Raw genomic sequence first — 14,136 nt, forward strand, 5'->3', positions numbered from 1 at the left:
TATATGCCTAATATCTCTTAAGATTCCTCCTGGTGTAATGAAGCATTTGCAAGTTCTCTGTTATTACTGAAAACATTATTCAAGATGGCAGTGTCCTAACTGACTTCATTGCTCTAAAGTTCTTGCAATAATCTGACCATCATTTTATACAAACAGTCTCATCAGTAAGAAGAGACCTTTTCTTTTTTGTCCTCAACAGGTTTCAAAAGCAGACCTATCATCTTTTATCACAGATTTCATCTTACTACGTTGGTCTGCCTTCTGCTGCTCCTTATTTTCTTTCATTCTTTCTCTGAACTTATTTACAATGCTCTATTATTGATTTACTTCAGTTTCATTTTGTTTTGCATTAGTTCAGGATATTAGTGATCCAGATTTTTTTTTTTTTTTGCTTTTCCTACCACATCTATAGCTGTTTCTCAAGGTGCATGCTGTTGTCAGTCAGAGTTAATATCTTTTTGTAAGTGGAGGGTAGCAAACCTGCCACCAATATTGATCTCAGATATTACTGGAATCTCTGAATTATTTAATTTGTCTACATCGTACCTTATACATAGAGTTCTTTGCTTATTGATAATTCTTAACCAGAACTTGAGTATCATCAGTATCACGCCATAGTCTCTCTATCTTATATTGGACTTAAACTTGTCATATTTAATGATGAAGTCAATCTTGTTATTAGTCTTGCCATTAAGAGCATGCTATGTCATTCTTTGTTATGTCTTGAGATCAATGAATTGGCTCATGTTGCTTTGGAAAGGCTTGTGTCTGCTTAAAAGTCACAGTCCACAATCATTTGTTTCTCTAATAGTAAATGCCCCACTGTGTGTGCCCATTTTCAATAATGCTGACATCTTTCTTCGGAACTGTTGCGATGGTTTTTCTGTAGGTCATCTTGAAATTCTATCTACATTATCATATTCGAATAATGGAGAATAAACTTGTATAATGGCAATATACTGCAGTTATGCAACAATATGTAATGCAACAAGTTTGCTGCATACTGACAGTCAACAAGTAACTGAGTTTTCTTTGTTCTTGTTGGTGATGAATCCCCTTCCATTTTAGTATTGCGGACTATCTCTACTGTACCACAATTTGTAGTTTTCATCTGTAGTTGTTTCTTCTAATCTAATCCAGTTGACTCCAGGATGTGTGAACCTTTGTATAACTGGTAAACTCATGAACATGATATTTTACCATTCCACACATGTAGGAAGCATTGTCATTCCATATCTATGACATATGGAATATCATTCCATATCTCACAAATGTTGGATATTGATGTCAGTGTCTTTGTCATAGATTTCTTTTGTAGCTCACGCTCATTGGTTGCATCCACCCTGGGGACTAGGCTTAGTTGAGTGTCGTCATTGATTTTCTGGACTTCAGGTGAGGTTTTAGATCCAAAAAATCTTATTTACATTTGAACTATAATTTAGATATATTTTCAGTTCATATATGTAACTTCTGTAGTACATGTTTTAAAATTGGTAAGACACAGAAAAGATTAGCATGACTGTTAGTCAATGGTGTCATATAAATTTGTGAAGTGTCCCATATTTTTAATCAAAGTAGTACCTCAATAGAGCTATAGTCCAATGATGGAAACCAGCAACAGAACAGAAAAATAGCATCAATGTCAGATGATGTAGAATGATTCAATTCTGGAAAAATAAAGTAGCATATTGTATGTGAAAATAATAGTTGTTATTACATTATATATTATGATATCTAGCAAATTATTTGGTGAATAACTGAACTAAGAGACAAAAATAACAACAGCATTAGCCATATAAGATTATTTACTCAAACAGAGGTTACATGAATAATATTCAACAAAAGTGAAGCATGCTTGTCACAGTCATTTCAATTTTAGCAGTTCAAATATGAAACCTGTACTATTGTTGTAACTTCATTCTTAAATACATCATATACCATAACATATACAAGGAAAGAAAATGTTGAATTCAAACTGTCTCTGCACATGTGCTCAACTAATAAGGAATGTTAAATCTGTGATAGATAAGATTTTTAGCATTTAAAGGATTTCAAGTCTTGGCCACAAGAGCTACTTTTATTAAGAGTCATGAAATTATACTCTGTAGGCATACCAGTTCATAGCTTTTGCTCTGATGTCCATAGAAAGGAAACTGCACTAGAATGATGGCAGCAAATAATGGGTTAAACTAAACAGAAAAAAAATTAAAAAATAGACAAAGCAAAATCCCAATGATAGCTGAGAAACTCAGGGCACAAAGCAGAGACTGAAGGATTTTTAAATGTAGAACAAGATCAAAGCCTTCCCACCAGAAATCACCAAAAACACCTAATGAAAGAAATACAAGTAACTGTAGAACATGTGGTAATGGAGAAGAAACAATAAATCATATTGTCTCTGGCTGCCCAGTCCTGGCTAAGAAGGGATATATCCACAGACACAACAGAGTTGGGACCTATAAACACTGGAAGCTATGCCAACACTATGGAATAGCAACAGAAAAAAGATGGTATAGGCACATGCCAGAAAAGATCACAGAAAATGAGAAAGCAACCATACTCTGGGATATACCAATACACACAGAGAAATTAAAGCCAATAAGCTGGAAATAGTTGTTAGAGATCACCAAGAAAAAACTGCTTTCTAATTGATGTATCAATACCAACAGATGACAATATTTCTCTAAAAGAAATGGAGAAATTTGAAAATACAATGATCTGGAAATAGAGGTAACTCGAATGTGGAGCCTAAAAACAGAAGCATTAGTTATGATAAAAAAAACATTCAGACAAATTTACTCTTTTACTCTTTTACTTGTTTCAGTCATTTGACTGTGGCCATGCTGTAGCACCACCTTTAGTTGAGCAAATCGACCCCAGGACTCATTCTTTGGAAGCCTTGTACTTATTCTATCGGTCTCTTTTGCCGAACCGCTAAGTTACGGGGATGTAAACACACCAGCATCAGTTGTCAAGCGATGTTGTGGGGACAAACACAGACACACAAACATATACATGCACACATACATATATATATACACATATATACGACGGGCTTTTTTCAGTTTCTGTCTACCAAATCCACTCACAAGGCTTTGGTCGGCCCGAGGTTATAGTAGAAGGCACTTGCCCAAGGTGCCACGCAGTGGGACTGAAACCGGAACCATGTGGTTGGTAAGCAAGCTACTTACCACACAGCCACTCCTGCACCTATATTTAACAAAAACACAGGGACTTACAATAAATAGCACTAATAGGCACCACACACATCCTACATAAAACACTTTCAATACAGTAAAATTAAGAGCACCACAACAAACCACAGCACATACCCAAGGCACCCAGAGCTGCAATAAGTAGTACAGTGAAAGCACGTTATGAAAATATGACTACTGAATAATGATAATAACTAGATTAACTTAAAATGATTTCTAAGGAAACATTGATTTAGAAAATAGGTAATGGTGTTGTTTTAATTTATGAACTACAAAGAAATGTTATCCATCTTGAACAAGATTCACCCAATCAATAATCTCAAATTTATATATCAGTGTAAAGACTTCACCCCTCTCAGTTGTCAACAAAAGTAAAAATAGGAATAGTGACATTATATCTTTGTGTTGATACTTTTTAAATATCTAAAAGTTAGTAATGTATTGGACTATTTAAGTGATACTTACCTAAAAAGATGTTAATGACATGAACAACTATTAATTCAGTAAGCATTTTTAGTAATATACAAACAATTCAATTTATCTGATTCAAGATCTGGCCTGTAAAATTCAAAACGTAATCTAAATTTTTAAACAGAAATGACAAAGTATAGGAACAGCAGTGTTTGATTAAAGAAAACTTTGGACAATATAATTAGATTAGATCGTAGGATGCTATACTTGATGAATGAGATAACACCGGATAAGGTTGAATGGATAAAGGCTATTTAAACCCTTCTCACACATGCTAGTATGGAAGAAAAAAAAAAAAAACAGATGTTAAGCCAATGATAATGTGCAGGGATAAAAGGAAAATTTTTTATTAAGTTGATAGTAAGTCATGTTGTGTTTCAAGTCCAGCTGCAATTACTTGTTAATTGTGTTTTATTGTAGATATTTCGGTGATAAAGTTAAATAATTAATTCACTTCAATGTGAGTTATTTGGATCACACATGGGTCTGTGCATGTGTGTGTGTGTGTGCATGTCTATGTTTCTATGTATACATATGTGTGTGTGTGAGAGTGCATGTGTGTGTGTGTGTGTATATATATATATATATATATATATATATAGTTTTAGGGAAAATAACCAATTTTCAAGAACTCATCGGTGAAAATCCACTATCACATATAGAAAAATTTATAATTAAAAGCACAATAAATGAGTATAATATAAAGTAAAGTAAATATCATAAGATAAATATAATATAATATATTATATTATATTATATTATATTTATTATATTATATTATATTTATCTTATGATATTTACTTTACTTTATATTATACTCATTTATTGTGCTTTTAATTATTAATTTTTCTATATGTGATAGTGGATTTTCATCGATGAGTTCTTGAAAATTGGTTATTTTCCCTAAAACTATATATATATATATATACTTTATCTATAAGGCTCAATTTAATTTTAATTTTTTATAAATTGATTTTAATTGAGTTTTTTACCTGTAATTTTGGATTTTGTCCCTAATATTATTATATATATATATATATATATATATATATACATATATATATATATATATATATATACATATAGGTTGTGTGCATTAATGTTTGTTTTTATGTCTAATTTTAAATGAAAATATTTTAACACTAAACTGAAATATAGCTCCATACTTTTCAGTAGTTTAAATATTCATTAACTTTTTCCAGGAAAAGGTTGACAATGCTTTCAGAGTTTTACTCTATTCACCTGCATGAGACTGTGATTTACTTTGGTGATGTTTGGCTTCATATAGAAAAAGCAACATGAGGATAATTAGGTGTAGGTAAACAGGGAAAGTGGTTGCATAGGAAGAAACAATATTGGGTATAGAAGGAACATAAGAGTTTGAAGGTTGTGGATTGATAGAAAGGTAAGGTGATGTGAATTATTTCTGTTTGATGAATGCAATGAGATCACTCATTCTTTGTATATAAGGTTCATTTTATATGTTATTTTAGGCTTCATGGAACAAGTTTTATAGATAATGTGGTGAACTACACTACATCGTTAGACTGAGGTTCAATATGATGTTTGTGTCAGTAGCTTTCCTTAAAAATTTTTTTAGCTACTTTGAGAAGGTTTAGATCAAGGAAATTATATTCCTAATATTCATTACGATTAATGTGTTGAGCTGGCAGAATTGTTAGCTTGCTTAGCAGCATTTCATTTATCTATGCCTTCTGAGTTCAAATTCTGCTGAAGTTGAATTTGCCTTTTGTCTTTTATGGGATCAATAAAATAAGTATCACTTAAACACTGGGGCAGTGTAATTGACTTATCATTTCCCCAAACTTGCTGGCCTTGTGCCGAAATTTGAAATCAGTCTTCATTAGGATATTCTAATCTCTTTCTAATGTGGTATATATATATATATATATATATATATATATATATATATATATATATATATATATACACACACACACATATTGATATATACATATATCATCATCATCATCATCGTTTAACGTCCACTTTCCATGCTAGCATGGGTTGGACGATTTGACTGAGGACTGGTGAAACCGGATGGCAACACCAGGCTCCAATATATATATATATATATATATATATATGTATAATGTACATGGTGTGATAAATAAGTATCTGGACTATTATCATAGTAACAAAGCTAAAGCAAACAGAGTAAAGCTTGATCTCTGGTGTGTATGTGCACTAAGCTTTAATGATCTAGCTCTGTTTACAGCAGTGCTTGGAAGGAAGGTGTGTAACATCTGATCGTCGCATAGACCACAACAGAGAAAGTTGCGCAGAGAATCTGCATCAAATTTTGCCAAAAGCTTGGTGATACCTGCTCAGAGGCCTGCACAAAGTTTTCAAAAATTTTTCATCATTCTCAGCACAATCAAAATCTTGTGCACCTGAAACCCGAGTGTTATTTTGATCAGCTGGAAGCAGTTTTGGCACAAACTTGGCAGACATGTGTCTCATACTCCAATCTTCAGTTATAACAAACTGAACTGAACCATAACTTATCTGCACATCCTCTGATTACTCATGGATGGCGATTTGATGATTTCCCCTCACATCTGTGATATGTTTCTCAATTTTGCTGGTCACTCAGTGTGCTAGTGTGGTAACGATTCTACCAGCTCTCTGTCTTTATTCAGTAATAATAATAATAATAATAATAAAAAGTGCAAAATTTTTATGTACTTTTGTTCTTTGGGAAAATTTATCCTGTTTCACAACCATAAATTGATTAGATGGTATTATGGAGGATGAAAACTACAATGCTGAAATTTTCTGTGCTGATTTTACTATGAAGCTGAAATCTTCTGCAGAGATTTTCTGATGGTATATGAAAAGACTATTTTATGATGAAAGATAAAATATACATAGAAAATGTTTTATTTTATCTTATTTTCGTGCATAGTTTTGGTATGTCTGAATATTCTTGGATTGCACATTTATAGCTACATATACTTTGTATTTATAAACAATTTGGATGAAGTATTGTCTTGGTTTTCTGCTTAGCTAGTTAGAGGAAAATGCTCTTTACAAATAAGAGGTAGTCATTTATTTCATGTTGTTGTTGAGAATATGATCTGTCTCAAACAGGATAAAATTGTTAGAAATGTGCATGTTATATTTTGTAAAATTTCATCTCAAGTAACTTATATTAGGAAAGATTTTGTGCAGAATTTGGGTTGCAGCATTCTTTTTCTATTTCTCACTATTTCTATCATCTCTCTTAAAACCATTTTTTCTTTTTTAGATAAATTCATATTCCTTGTATAATCTATGATATATCTCGAAAACCATTTTTTTTTAGATGAATTCTTATTCCTCATATAATTAACTAAGTTCAATTCTCATGATAGTTTCTGCATTCAGTTCATTACATTCAGCAGCTAGCAAGACTGTCAAAACAAGCTTTAAAATAATTATTGTCTTGGTCATCATCATCATATTTTGATTTTATGATAACCAGAAAGGTCTCTTTTGCTGTCATCTGATATACTTGACAATAATAAAGACAACTAATTTAAAATGTCTAGAAGTTTTAATGTTCTATACTTTTACTGGTGACCAAAAAAAAAAAAAAAAAAATCAGTTTTTCTGCAAGAGCTAAAAAAAATGTGCTACCATTGAGAAGATAAAGCAGTAAACAATTTAAAATCAAGAAGGAATAAAAAAAAACCTTCATATAGAAGAGGGAATGTATTTTGCATGATCTACTTGATAACTAATATAAACGGGAATAACACTTAAAGTAAATGAGCATAAAAGCAAATAAATTTGCTTCTAATAATTACAAACAAGTGTAATATTTTGTGTATATGATAAGAATGGATGGTAGTATCATGTATTGATAATAATTGGTGCCTAGCCTCATTTATTCTCAAACAAGCAAAACCTATTATGGTGTTGGCTGATGAGAAACAAATAGAACCTATTGTGATGTAGGTTGATGATAAAAGGAAGGAAAGTGACAAAAGAGAGAATTAAAGTACAAAGATGATATGAGAGAAGAAATGTAACGGGCCAGTGCAAACCACACCAGTGTAGTAAAAGACAGACTTATTATGATGAAAGTGAGCCCAATTGATTTGTAGACAGTCTTTCATGTTGCAATGTTTAAATGCAAAAAAATAATGATATAGTGAAATGAAAATGAAAGTCTGTGTGAAGTATGTAATTGAATATTGAATCAAATGCAGGAGTAGAAAATACAATTTGAATATCCAGTAGTAACAGAAGCTGACAAATAATTTCAATATTGATAGCAAGCAAAGATAAAATATTAGACAAATCATTGGCAAATACTATACACACTTTCACACAATTTAAAAACTGTATGAGTGAGTTTCTTTCATAGAAAACTGGAAAAAAAGATTTATTCCTTCTAGAGAGGTAATTAGTTAATATCAAATTCCTGTTTTCAGTTACATCAGAATAATGTTAGATACAATCTTGAATAAAGTGACTATCACTAAGAAGAAAATAGTCAGACAATTCCTTTAATAAAAAATCTTGAAAATAACAAGCTATACATCATTTTAATGGTTCTTATGAGGAGTTAAAAATGAATGCTTGCAAGTGGATAATGTTTTTCAGTCATAACAGAAACTATTTTGAAAAGATATATCTATATGTTTGTATGCTAAGGCTAAATGTGTGAATCTGTCACATTATTAGTCAAAGGGAAAGGCAAAAAGAGAGAGCGGGAAGAGTATTAGCAGTGAGAGCTAGGAGAAAGGGATTGCTATTATGTTAAATAGATAATTGAAGAAGTAGAGAAGCAGAAAGAGAGAGATGGGGGGAATGTGTTTAGAGCAGAGGCAATGGTATAGTTGAAAGAAGTGGAAGAGAGAATGTGAGAAAGAGTGTATGTGTATTTATTATTGGAGTGGTTGGCGTTAGGAAGGGCATCCAGCTGTAGAAACTCTGCCAAATCAGACTGGAGCCTGGTGTTGCCATCCGGTTTCACCAGTCCTCAGTCAAATCGTCCAACCCATGCTAGCATGGAAAGCGGACGTTAAACGATGATGATGATGATGATGATGATGACATTGATGTATCTATCTGAATTTTGGCTAAGCTGGTGCATTCAGGTGTATGGCTCTGACTAGCCTTAACAAAGGCAAAAGGCATCAGTTGGTCTTGTGAGTCACTGCAGTGACAATGTCTCTCTCTAACTCTAATATGAATTTCTAACTCAACAAGTTTATTAAGAGATTTTTATATCAGACAAACATTGAGTGATTCATTACTTATTTCAACACTCAGTCATAATGCTACAGAATCTGAGTAAGGCAGCTTCTTTCTAAGCAGATGCCACCCTGGGTGTCAGGGAGCAAGTCATTATACATACATATATATGTGTAGAACTGAAAGACAAGTAAGTATAATTGTCACTATATATGTATATATATATACACATATATATATAAAGATGTGTGTGCATATATATATATGTGTGTGTATATGTATGTATAATTAGATGGTGTGACATCATATCATGAGAAGCTGGTTGTATTATGTGTTGATGATATTAGGTTAATAAGTAATATGTTGCATAGCTCCTGAAAGGCCTCTTTGTGGATGTGCAATTGATGAATAGTTGAAAATTAGTAAAAATGTGGAAGTCATGACAAAACTGATATTTAGAAGAATCGAGATAATTCTTTATTGACTGTACACATATATAGAAATAATCTTTTGTTCATTGGTGCATTGCTAGAAAGTTAAATATTGATACTATATGTATACACAAAGGAAGTTGTATATAGTTGGAAATGTTTTTAATTGATATACAAATAAACTTGTATATGTTTTATCTTTTACTTGTTCAGTCATTAGACTGCAGCCATGCTGGGGCACTGCCTTGAAGAAATCTTAGTCAAAATAATTGATCCTGGTGTTTATTCTATTTAAAACCTGGTACTTATACTAATTGGTCCCTTTTCCTGAACTGCTAAGTTACGGTTGTCAAGTGGTGATGGGAAACAAGCACAGATGCAAGGACACAGACTCATGCACACACACAAACATATATGCCCAGCTTCTTTCAGTTTCTGTCTACTGAATTCACTCAGAAGGATTTGGTCAGCTCAAGGCTATAGTAGAAGACTCTGGTCCAAGGTGCCATGCAGTGAGGGTGAACTTGGAACCATGTGGTTGGGAAGCAAGCTTCTTACCACACAGCTATGCCTGTGCCTATGTAGTGAAAAGTGCTGAATACATGGAATGAGGTATATTGATGTTGACTTTTGGAAAGGGAGATAATTGTATTTGATTCATGACTCTTTCTTGTACATGTGCAAATGTTATTGTTGAAAGAAATTATGAAACATAGTATTGCAATAGAAAGCATACAGGAAGTAAATTGTGATTTGACTGTCTTAATACATTTTTAAAATTTTATTTTTTTAATTTGGGCCAAAATACACTTAGCAAAGGAATGCAAATAAATTATATTTTGTCTTTATTGATATATGTACCATGTTTTCATGTTCTGTATACTATGTAATACACAGTGATATACATGTATTGAACCATGTCCACAGGAATATGCTTCTCAGGACAATATTGTATTATTAAGTACCCTATCCCCTCAATATTGTATCACTGAGTACCCTATCTTGAGCACCCTATTGCCTCAAGATGAGGCAATAAAAAAATGTTACTAAATGTAGAAATAAAGAAAATTGTCAGTTGGATGGGATCAATCAAAGAAGAAAGAATCTTTTAGGAACATATATTCAGTTGAAAACCTTATGTATTCAGCGTATGTATCATATGGTTACATAGATTGATCAAAGCATAATTTTTGTGTAATTTGCAGCACATGAATTAATGTAAATGCCTTGGTGAAGTTTGTACATCATACAAATTGAATTATTCTTTACACAGTTTCTCTACTTTTTTCAGTTAGCAGAAAAGTGTATTTTATTGGCTTTGTAATCCACAAAAGCTGTACAAGCAGCATATTTTGGAGAAATGATGGGGACAAGTTGATTTAGTAATGGAAAGAGTTTTATTACCAAATGAGTTGTTACAATGTCTGAAAGAAAAGAAATGTCAAAAGAGAAATTATTTTGTCAACAGAATTTAGTAACAAAATATGGGAGGTAGGAAACTCTCAAGGGAGCTGAACAGCAGGTCTTCAGAAAAGAAACCCACCATAAGCAAGTGTTTCAGCCCTTAAATTCTGGAACTCAAACACTTGCCTGAGGAGGGTTTACTAAGGAGAACTTTATTTCAACACAAGTAATTTATTAGCAAAATACTTTTGTAATAGACTGCAAAAAATAGAAGTCTTATATTGAATCGAAGGCTACAATCCAAGACATGGATTGCTTTGTTATGTAGTTGTTATTTCTGAATGAAAGTGAAATCACTGCTAGCAAAGTGACATGAACTGAATGTTGAAATTGCTTACTGAGTGTGAGTGATGTCATAGCAAGGGCCAGGTGTAACTGTGATATGGTTGATGATGTAATTGCTATTTCAGAGTATAACGATAACTTACAGTTGGTTATGAATTCTGAGTAAAGATTGCAAATGTGAAGTGAGAGTGTTGTTGCATGTTGGCAATAATTATGAAAGATATAGAACACAGAATATGAAAAAGTATAAATATCTGGAATGTTAATGGTTTGGTTCAAAATCAATTGAAATGCAATTGCAAAGGACTATGAATATTTAAGATAGACCTGAATTACAATATTCTCATGCTGACTGAAGAGGAAAGTAAAAATCTCATAATGGAAATAACAAAGAAATACTCATAATTTTCATATATTACAAAACAGTAAAGCTGGCAAAGAAAAAAGAAATAAAGCAAGAACATGCAAATTAAAGAAAAATTAATAAAAGAACAAAATATTGTTGACGGACAGATATGCAATTGCAATTTTCTGATATTTAAAATGGGAAATGAATTCATTACTTGATGAATGTGTATTTTGAAACACAATGAATGGGTGGAAGTGACAGTTGATTTATATATATGCATGGTAAAATAAAAAAACAGAAGCACAATGCTTGCAAGATGCAAGAGAACAAAAGAAGCATATGTGTTTGTTTATACATACATACATATATGTATGTATACCTATGTGTATACATGTATGGTATTATTATATATATGTATTAGGCAAAGGTTTACTTTAGACGTTTTATATGGCTTTTTGCAGTGTTTCCTAGATAAGTGGAGTAATAGCAATGAGAATTAGGTATGGTGTTGGTACACAGGAGAAAAGATTGCATAGGAAGTATGGAATGGAGAACTGGTTGTGTTTCCTATCTTTCTTTATGTCCTTCCTACATAACCACTTCTCTTGTCTACCTAAACCATACCTAATACTCATTTACATTACTCCACCTACCAAAGGAAGACCCTGCAAAAAACTATTAAGAAAATAGCAGTCTGATGACAGCTGGTGTGACGAAATTTCAAAGTCCCACTACTTAAATATACTGAGTGATCATTTAATGCTAGATTACTTTTATTTATAATTTCACATAAAAAAAAGCAGACAAACATGCACATGCAAGCATTCATCATCATCACTTTCCACCTGCATTTCAATGCTGGTAAGAACTGAAAAGTTTTTCTGAATTATTGTTTAGATGCTCTTATTGTGGCTAGCCCTTTTATTTGGGTTGATCTGTCCAAATTATCTCAGTATGAAATGCAGATGGAAATTGATGATGCTGATGAGGATAAATATGTATGTTTTGTATGATAATGTATATATATAAACAAGTGTATACATGTACCACAAATGTGTGAATGTACGACACACACATGCATACTCATATAAGTACGGATGCATACATGCAGATATATGAGCATATACATGTACATATATATAATCCCACATCTACTGCTCCTTCCTATCTCTCAACATAGCCACACAATCGATTTCCTGTCCACCACATGGTCAATTTCCTGTTCACCATGCGGCTGATTACCTTTTGACCATGCGGTATTTTTCAAGCAACTGTTGTCACTGAAATACCAACATCAGACCGTTATACTATGTAACCTTTCTCAATTAATCGCAGGCTAATGTCCAGTAGTAAACATTGACTCTCTTCAGTTGGACTCTCATTCAGACCTCAATGGCCAAAGACTAGCCACACACTTGGAACTAATAGTTCCAAGGAGTCTGAATCAAACTGTTGATGTCAATTTTTCAAGCCAATCACATGGAGAAAGGTGTTTGCCTCCATTCTGGAAAACACAGCCTTGTTTGGTTTGCAGAGATTCTCACAAATCAACATGAATAAAACAATGAATCAATGAATCAGGTTGCATTATTCTTGGGTGGCATTTTTTGGATGTTTGTCTCCCTTTGATTTGTCTTTTTGTCAATTTGTCTTTGGTCAATTTGTTTGAATAATTTTGTTTGTGCTCTGGGCATGGTGCTCTTATACTTGTGTGCTGAGGTAGTTCATCATTGGGGCATATTTCTTCTGTATGTGGAGTTTGTGTGCTGTGTTCAGAGTTCACATTTAGAAAAGGAGCTATTCTGGTGGGATTACCATCGCAGATGTAAGTATGTTTGTATATATATATATAAACATATGTCGGTTTTCTTCTTAGTCCATATTACTGGCTTCAGCATATTTTGTCTCCTCTAAATTGCACTCAGAATATTTTCATTTACCATTCTTGTATTAATGGCCAGTGTATTGCACATTAGAATCAAATGTAGAATTATATAGTTGTGAAGTAAAGTTTCTTACCACACAAACATGCCTATGTTTTGTGTATAGTAGCCAGAGACATTATCTACTTAACATCATTGATTCCATCCTAGTTTCTCTAGTTGTGCTTGATGATGTCAGAGGCAGTGTGTTTCCTCCTCAAACTGAAATGTGATAGAAACAAAACATCAATGTACAAATTGCTTTACAATGTTGACTGAAGATCTTCATAAAAATACTTTCATTGTCAGTAGCATATATGTGTGCATATCTCTGTGTGTTTGTATGTGTGTGTGTATGTGTGTGCATGTGTGTATCAAATCCTCATTGTGCTTTTCTCACTCATCGTCATCGTTTTAATGTCTCCGTTTTTATGATTGTCAAGATCAGACAGAAATACTACAATGGAGTAGATTTTTCTATGGCTGGATGTCTTTCATGATGCTAAACACCACTTGTTCCTGAGTGAGGTTAAAATCTCTCGGTCTGTTGAATAACAAGCTGGTCAGACAAATGACACTGTTTGAATGAGCCATTTGGTTACAAAAATCGTTCAGGAAGCAGCATGGCTACATTTCAGTGACTGAAACAAGTAAACAAATAAAAAGAAACACACAGCAAATATGCATGGCAAGAAAGTTACAAATTATTATTTTAAAGAGTATTCTATATGTAAATATATGTCAAATTTCTTTCCCTCTTCAGTCAGCTTTTATATTCTTTTTTTAATTTT

At 32.6% G+C, this 14,136-nt stretch overlaps 1 protein-coding gene and 1 non-coding gene across 2 annotated transcripts in view; both read left to right on the top strand.

Annotated features, from left to right (window-relative positions):
- The window catches only part of LOC106870179 (carbonic anhydrase-related protein 10), a 1,185,504-nt gene that overhangs the window by 439,511 nt on the left and 731,857 nt on the right, over window positions 1-14,136 (top strand). The gene's annotated exons all lie outside the window — the stretch shown is intronic.
- Window positions 1,464-1,567, top strand: LOC128248425 (U6 spliceosomal RNA). Its single transcript, XR_008264667.1, has one exon. It is a non-coding gene; the product is annotated as a U6 spliceosomal RNA (small nuclear RNA).

The sequence above is a fragment of the Octopus bimaculoides genome, chromosome 7 (assembly GCF_046866305.1).
Source record: "Octopus bimaculoides isolate indiv1 chromosome 7, ASM4686630v1, whole genome shotgun sequence".
NCBI classification, from domain to species: Eukaryota; Metazoa; Mollusca; class Cephalopoda; order Octopoda; family Octopodidae; genus Octopus; species Octopus bimaculoides.